Genomic DNA, 7836 nt, shown 5'->3' on the forward strand with positions numbered 1-7836 from the left:
CCGCACACGCACCGCCCCGAGTGCCTCCTCGCCGTGATGGAATGGAAATTTAAATAAAAGGTCGAGCACGTGCGCTCGCTGGGAAGTATTGACATGGGTGTGACATCACCGGCAGCCAATCAGATAATTGCAGCGGTGTTTATACTGCTGCAACCACCTTGTGAGGGTGACGCGGTGTCATAACGTTATAAATATTAGGAGGGTTTTCCCCGGGAGCGGGGCGGAGCCTGCTCGCGCGGACGTCGTGTGGGGCTCCCATCCCAGTCCGTTCAGACACCAGACTCCATTTCTGAGAATGGCTTTTGAACTGTTTCCCTTGCCTATGGAATTTAGAATGATCAGAAGACTAGATGGGAGCTGGAAATGAAACTCATAATCGAGTTATTCAGGAAAAGGTTTTCCAGCTTAGAGCCCCCATACTGACTTATTTAAATTGTTAATATGCTAAATTTAGCAAATTCTGAAGTGTTTAGACTCGTTTTACTAATTTTAAATGTGAAGTAAATCTCAAATTACTTTTATTCAAACCTCTTTCAGGTAAAATGATGTTCTCAAACTATGAACAGGGGCCTTTTACTCTTAAGAAATATATTAAAAGTTTAATTACAAACGAATCTAAAATATATTCAAGATAATTATTGGGTGGAAAATGGGTATTGATTTACATTGTTACATTAATATGTGTGTACTAGGATGTGCATAGAAAAAAGGAGACATACATATAGGATCTTTGCAGTTATGGTTTACCTAGTGTTAGAGGTTTTATTTGTTTTTAATATATTTTTATTGATTTCAGAGAGGAAGGGAGAGGGAGAAAGAGATAGAAACATCAATGATGAAAGAGAATCAGTTAGCGACTGCCTCCTGCAAGCCCCACACTGGGATCGAGCCCGCAAGCCCGGCATATGCCCTGACCAGGAATCCAACTGTGACCTCTTGGTTCATGGGTCGATGCTCAACCACTGAGCCTTGCCAGCTGGGCTGTTAGAGGTTTTAATCTTCTATTTTATATATTAATGGAAAGTTACATATGTTCTATAAAGAGCATGTGTTACAGTATTTAGGCCGTCTAGTTTTATAATTCTGTTAAGTTTCTATTTTTAAAATAACAGTATGTAAAGCTTTGAATATATAATGTAGAATATGGAATATGGTATGTTTTTTGAGATTAACTTTAGAAAACAGATTTTCAGGAGGACATGGATATTAAAAATGCCACTTATCTTAATGTTTATAAACAAGCTACACATGCAGGCATAGCCAGACTACTATTGATTGTATAGATTTACTCAAAGCAAATTCCACTTCATTCACTGAAATTTTAGTATCTATATAATATACAAAATGTAATTTTAATGTAAAGAATGACCCTACCAACCTGCCACAAAAAGATTTTGGCTTTGGGTTATTTTTCCTTAATGATCATGTTGTCACCTATTCATATTGTCACCTGGCCACCAGTGATCACCAGCTCAAAATTCCAATATATGTCAGATTGGTGCAGTTTGTGGGTTTAAAAAAAATATTTGTCCTGTTTTATGTTAGTAGTTGGGACATTTAGGGCAATAGAATCTCTGGCATTGACCTAATCTGTACCTTGGAGAAATGAGAGAATTCCGCCTGACAGGATGCAGTTAGTATGTGCTTCCATGGAACATATGAGAGAATAACAATAAAAGCGTAATATGACCAATAGTGAACTTTCAGAAAGAGAGATTATAAAAACAATCCCATTTACCATCGCACCAAAAAAACTAATATACCTAGGAATAAACTTAACTAAAGAGGTAAAAGACCTCTACTCAGAAAACTACAGGACGTTGAAAAAAGAGATAGAGGAAGACATAAACAGATGGAAGAACATACCATGTTCTTGGATTGGTAGAATCAACATCATTAAAATGTCCATACTGCCCAAAGCAATCTATAAATTCAACGCACTTCCCATTAAAATACCAACGGCATATTTCACAGACCTAGAACGAACTCTCCAAAAATTCATCTGGAACAAAAAACGACCCCGAATAGCTGCAGCGATCCTGAGAAAGAAGAAAGTAGGTGGGATCTCAATACCAGATATCAAGCTGTATTACAAAGCCACTGTTCTCAAAACTGCCTGGTACTGGCACAAGAACAGACATATAGATCAATGGAATAGAATAGAGAGCCCAGAAATCAGCCCCAACCAATACGCTCAATTAATATTTGACAAAGGAGGCAAGAACATACAATGGAGTCAAGACAGTCTCTTCAATAAATGGTGCTGGGAAAATTGGACAGATACATGCAAGAAAATGAAACTAGACCACCAACTTACACCATACACAAAAATAAACTCAAAATGGATAAAGGACTTAAATATACGACCGGAAACCATAAAAATACTAGAAGAATCCAAAGGCAACAAAATCTCAGACCTATGCCGAAGCAATTTCTTCACCGATACAGATCCTAGGGCATTGGAAACTAAAGAGAAAATAAACAAATGGGACTACATCAAAATAAAAAGTTTCTGCACAGCAAAAGAAACCATCAACAAAACAACAAGAAAGCCCACTACATGGGAGAACATATTTGCCAACATTATATCTGATAAGGGCCTAATCTCCAAAATTTATAGGGAACTCATACAACTTAACAAAAGGAAGATAAACAATCCAATCAAAAAATGGGCAAAGGATCTAAATAGACACCTTTCAAAAGAGGACATTCAGAAAGCCAAGAGACATATGAAAACATGCTCAAAGTCACTAATCATCCGAGAGATGCAAATCAAAACAACAATGAGGTACCATCTCACACCTGTCAGACTGGCTATCATCAACAAATCAACAAACGACAAGTGCTGGAGAGGATGTGGAGAAAAAGGAACACTTGTGCACTGCTGGTGGGAATGCAGACTGGTGCAGCCACTATGGAAGACAGTATGGAGTTTCCTCAAAAAGCTGGAAATGGAACTCCCATTTGACCCTGTGATCCCACTTCTAGGAATATATCCCAAGAAACCAGAAACACCAATCAGAAAGGATATGTGCACCCATATGTTCATAGCAGCACAATTCACCATAGCTAAGATTTGGAAACAGCCTAAGTGCCCATCAGTAGATGAATGGATTAGAAAACTGTGGTACATCTACACGATGGAATACTATGCTGCTGTAAAAAAGAAGGAACTCTTACCATTTGCAACGGCATGGATGGAACTGGAGAGCATTATGCTAAGTGAAATAAGCCAGTCAATGAAGGAAAAATACCACATGATCTCACTCATTCATGGATAATAAAGACCATTACAAACTTTTGAACAATAATAGATACAGAGGCAGAGCTGCCTCAAACTGATTGTCAAACTGCAGTGGGAAGGCCAGAGAGGGTTGGGGGGCAGAAGGGAGGGGAGTAAGAGATCAACCGAAGGACTTGTATGCATGCATATAAGCATAACTAATGGACATAAGACACTGGGGGGTAAGGGAGGGCAGGGGATTGTCAAGGGCGGGGGGAAAAAAGGGACACATATGTAATACCCTTTGTAATACTTTTAGCAAAAAAAAAAAACAAATAAAAAAAATTGAAAACAAAACAAAACAAAAGAAATGAATGAAGATGGCTTGCTTTTCTTAAAAAAAATAAAAATAAAAAAAAATAAAAGCGTAATATGCTAATTAGACCCGAGTCCTTCCGGACAAAGCCGGGGCTGCGAGGGCCGAGCCCCTTGCACGAATTTCGTGCATCAGGCCTCTAGTGTAATAATAATACTGTGCTTGGTCCGTAATGCATTTTTAAAATTCCAGGCACTTTGCAAATGAACGCATTGTTTATTATATTTTAACCAGCACTGCCTCCCCCATAAAAAGAAGAGTTCCTGAAGTTAATTGCTTATCTAGGGTTAAGGTGATGGGAAATAAAAATGGACTTGAGAATTTTAATTTCATTCCAAAACTGTTAAATCCATATCTTTGCTTTTTTTCATCTTCTATGTCTAGTACATAATAGGCACTAAATAAGTTTATGCTATTATTATTATTTTTTGTTTTCTGCTGACACCAGAATCACCCAAAATGTTGGAATCCATAATGGCATCTGTGTCAGGAGTGAATTTTTCTCTCACACATATCTTACCTTACATTGTCTTCTGTCTGGAATTATATTTAAGTGAACAACAATTAGATTCCAGTGGTACAAATAAATGACTTAAATTCTGGGACCACTGAACTCCTAACAGCTAAACAGTGTGCTTGTGTGGTGTGTGTGTATTTATACTTCTATGATTCTCGACATATAAATATATATTCACATGTCTTCCCCTAAACCCTGAAAGAAGATGGACTCAGAAACAAAGTTCAAGAGGCTAGTAACCACAGCTGTCTCAAGAGTGCCCCGTATGAGGGAACTTTGAGTACCAGAAGGGGATCTCCTATTCTGTAAATGGAGTTTTTAAGAATTCCCCCACCCCTTCCAGTCTTCTACTAGCAAGCAGGGATCTGTTCTCCCCTCTGGCCCCTATATTTACTGTTGGGGTTACACTATATTCAGGGGGATTCCCCGTTATGCTTACCAGGGGAACCCCTCAAGAATGGGGCATCCCCAACCAGTTTGTCCCCTAATTTCACTGTAGGCTGTAAAACTGCTGCAGGCCACCCTGATCCTGTCCCACCGTCACTCCGTGGTGAGGCTGAGCTCCCGTTTCTGGCTCCCTGGCCTTTGTGGTCAGACTTGCCTGTTCTTGACGGCCTTGGTAGAGGCTCTCGGGAGCCTGGCCTGTGCTCCTGCCTGTGCGTGGACATGTGCCATCTCCACGGTGAAGGACCCGAGCACAGAGACTGTTATTCATTCTTACGGTCCCCACCCCAGCCCCAGCCTGGCACACAGTAGGCAGTTAGTAAACGCTTGCGGACTATTTTCTCTTCTCTTACCATCTATTTTGGTAGCAACTTTTCTTTTTTTAATTTTCCTTAGCTAATTAAAAAAATATTTTTTTAAGGTATTGAGCTAATATTTTCATTGCATTTACATTGAAAGCAACTAAAAAAAAAAAAAAAAAAGGAAATCCTGCCATTTGTAACAACATGCAGCACCTGGAGGGCATTGTGCTGAATGAAGTGAGTGTAAGCACCGAAGGAAAAATACTACCTGGTACCACTTATGTGAGGAATCTCAGCAAGTGGAACGGTGGCTGCCAGGGGCTGGGGAGAGGGAAGCCAGAGGCGTAACAACATGCAGCACCAGGAGGGCATTGTGCTGAATGAAGTGAGAGTAAGCACGAAGGAAAAATACTACCTGGTACCACTTATGTGAGAAATCTCAGCAAGTGGAATGGTGGCTGCCAGGGGCTGGGGAGAGGGAAGCCAGAGGCATTGGTCAAAGGCACAGGGTTTCAGTTGCAAGACACAGCCCTAGGGTCTGCGCCACAGCACGGTGCCCGGAGCGAGCAGCACCCTATTGTGTACTTCAGTTTTGCTAAGAGGGTAGATCTCAAGTGCCTTTATCACAAGAAAATAATAATAAAGTGGCAGCAAGAAACCTTTGAAGCTAACGGGTATGTCTATGGCAAAGACTGTAGCGATGGTTTCACGGGTGTGGGCTCATCTCCACACTCATCTTGTACACAATCCATGTGTACAGCTTTTTGTATGTCGGTCACACTCAGTAAAGGGGTTTAAGCAAAAAAAAAAAAAAAAAGCAACGACAATCATGGTTGAATGTAAATAATATATTATTAGCACCATTTTCTATGTAGCTTACAGTGTATTACAAACAGTAACACAATCTTCCTGTGAGTGAAATCAAAGTAGATATTATCATTCTCATTTAACGTATGAGGAAAGCCAAGTACAAAAGGGTGAACTGACTTGGTTATTGGATGAGGCACAAGTTATATTTATAAGGTTGAAGACAAAGGTAATACTCTCTAATCTAGCTACTAAAACATGCGTGATACACGTAACAATGTTATATCTGCATAATTATGGGCTACACTAGATTTTAAACTTTTTTATTATTCAAACATGCTCATAAAACAAAAGGAAAAGAAGAGCACCCATTATTTCCAATGCCCAGAACTTACCACTATTAAGTAAATACAGTTTTCTCTTTCTGTGCCGAGTTAAAATTGTTTTTTGGTGTTCATAAGTTGGATCTTAGCATAGTTGTGCTTTTAGTAATTAATGTTTTAATATGATTAAATCTTTTTAGTATGTTAATGGCTATGGATAAACCATAATTGATTTAACCAATCTTCCATTCCATTTTGAACTTTTCATTGTTAACAGTTGGTTGGTTGGTCGTTTTTTTGTGTGTGGGTTTTGTGGGGTGTGTTTTTTTGCCATTTTAAACAACTCTTTAGTGAATATCCTTGAAACTAAAACTTTGTGTCTATTATTTCCTTGGGATAAATTCTAAAAGGAGAATTTCTGGCAAAGGGAATGAGTATTTTTTTTAAATATTTCCCCTCATCGCCCTCCAGAAACACTTTCAAACATGTCAAAGCACCCTAGCCGGTTTGTCTCAGTGGATAGAGCATTGGCCTGCAGACTGAAGGGTCCTGGGTTCAATTCTGGTCAAGGGCACATAACTCAGTTGCAGGTTCAATCCCCGGCCCCCAACCAATCAAATTGTCTCTCACATTGATGTTTCTGTCTCTCCCTCTCCCTTCCACTCTCTCTAAAAATCAATGGAAAAATATCCTTGGGTGAGGATTAACAACAACAACAAAATTTTAAAGTGTCAAAGCTACCCAAAGTGAATCCTACTAGGGAGGTATTTTTATCCTGGAGAGAGAAAGACCTAGTTCCTAGGAGAACACAAAAGCCAGAAACCTTAAAGGAGAAGGTTGACAGAATTGATTATATAAATGATAAAACTTTGTTTTTCAAAGACTTAATCAGCAAAGGTTTATTTATTTATTTTTAAATAGTGTTTTTTTAAAAAACATTTTGTATTGATTTCAGAGAGGAAGGGAGAGGGAGAGAGAGATAGAAACATCAATGATGAGAGAGAATCATTGATCAGCTGCATCCTGCATGCTCCCTACTGGGGATCGAGCCGGCAACCCAGGGATGTGTCCTTAACCAGAATTGAACCTGGGACGCTTCAGTCTGCAGCCCAATGCTCTATCCACTGAGCCAAACCAGCTACGGCAACAAAGGTTTTGTTTTTTTTAAAGTGAAGTAGGAGAAAGAAGTCAGATCTATAGAATGGACAAGGTGTGGGAACTTTTAATTCATTATTTTGAAGAAAAAGTTATCGTATACTTCGAGAAGCTTATGGTGAACATGCTCCATCTCAAGATACTTGTGAAGGCTGGTTTAAATGCTGTAAAAGTGATGATTTCGATGTGAAAGACAAAGAACATCCAGGTCAACCGAAAAAGTTTGAATACCAACAATTACAAGCATTATTGGATGAAGATGTGTGTCAAACTCAAAAACAACTTGCAGAAAGATTAAACGTTGCTCAGCAAACAATATCTGATTATTTACAAGCAATGGGAAAGATTTTAAAGGAAGGAAAATGGGTGCCACATCAACTGAACGAAAGACAAATGGAAAACCGAAAAGTCATCAGTAAAATGTTGCTTCAACGGCACAAAAGAAAATCTTTTTTGCATTGAATTGTGACTGACGATGAAAAGTGGATTTATTTTGAGAATCCCAGATGCACAAAATCATGGGTTGATCCAGGTCAACCATCAACATCGACTGCAAGACCAAATTGCTTCGGAAATAAGACAATGGTCTGCGTTTGGTGGGATCAGGAAGGTGTGGTGTATTATGAGCTTCTAAAACCAGGTGAAACCATTAATACTGATTGCTACCGACAACAAATAATCAATTTGAA

Source organism: Myotis brandtii, unplaced genomic scaffold, assembly GCF_000412655.1.
Source record: "Myotis brandtii unplaced genomic scaffold, ASM41265v1 scaffold55, whole genome shotgun sequence".
Taxonomy (NCBI): domain Eukaryota; kingdom Metazoa; phylum Chordata; class Mammalia; order Chiroptera; family Vespertilionidae; genus Myotis; species Myotis brandtii.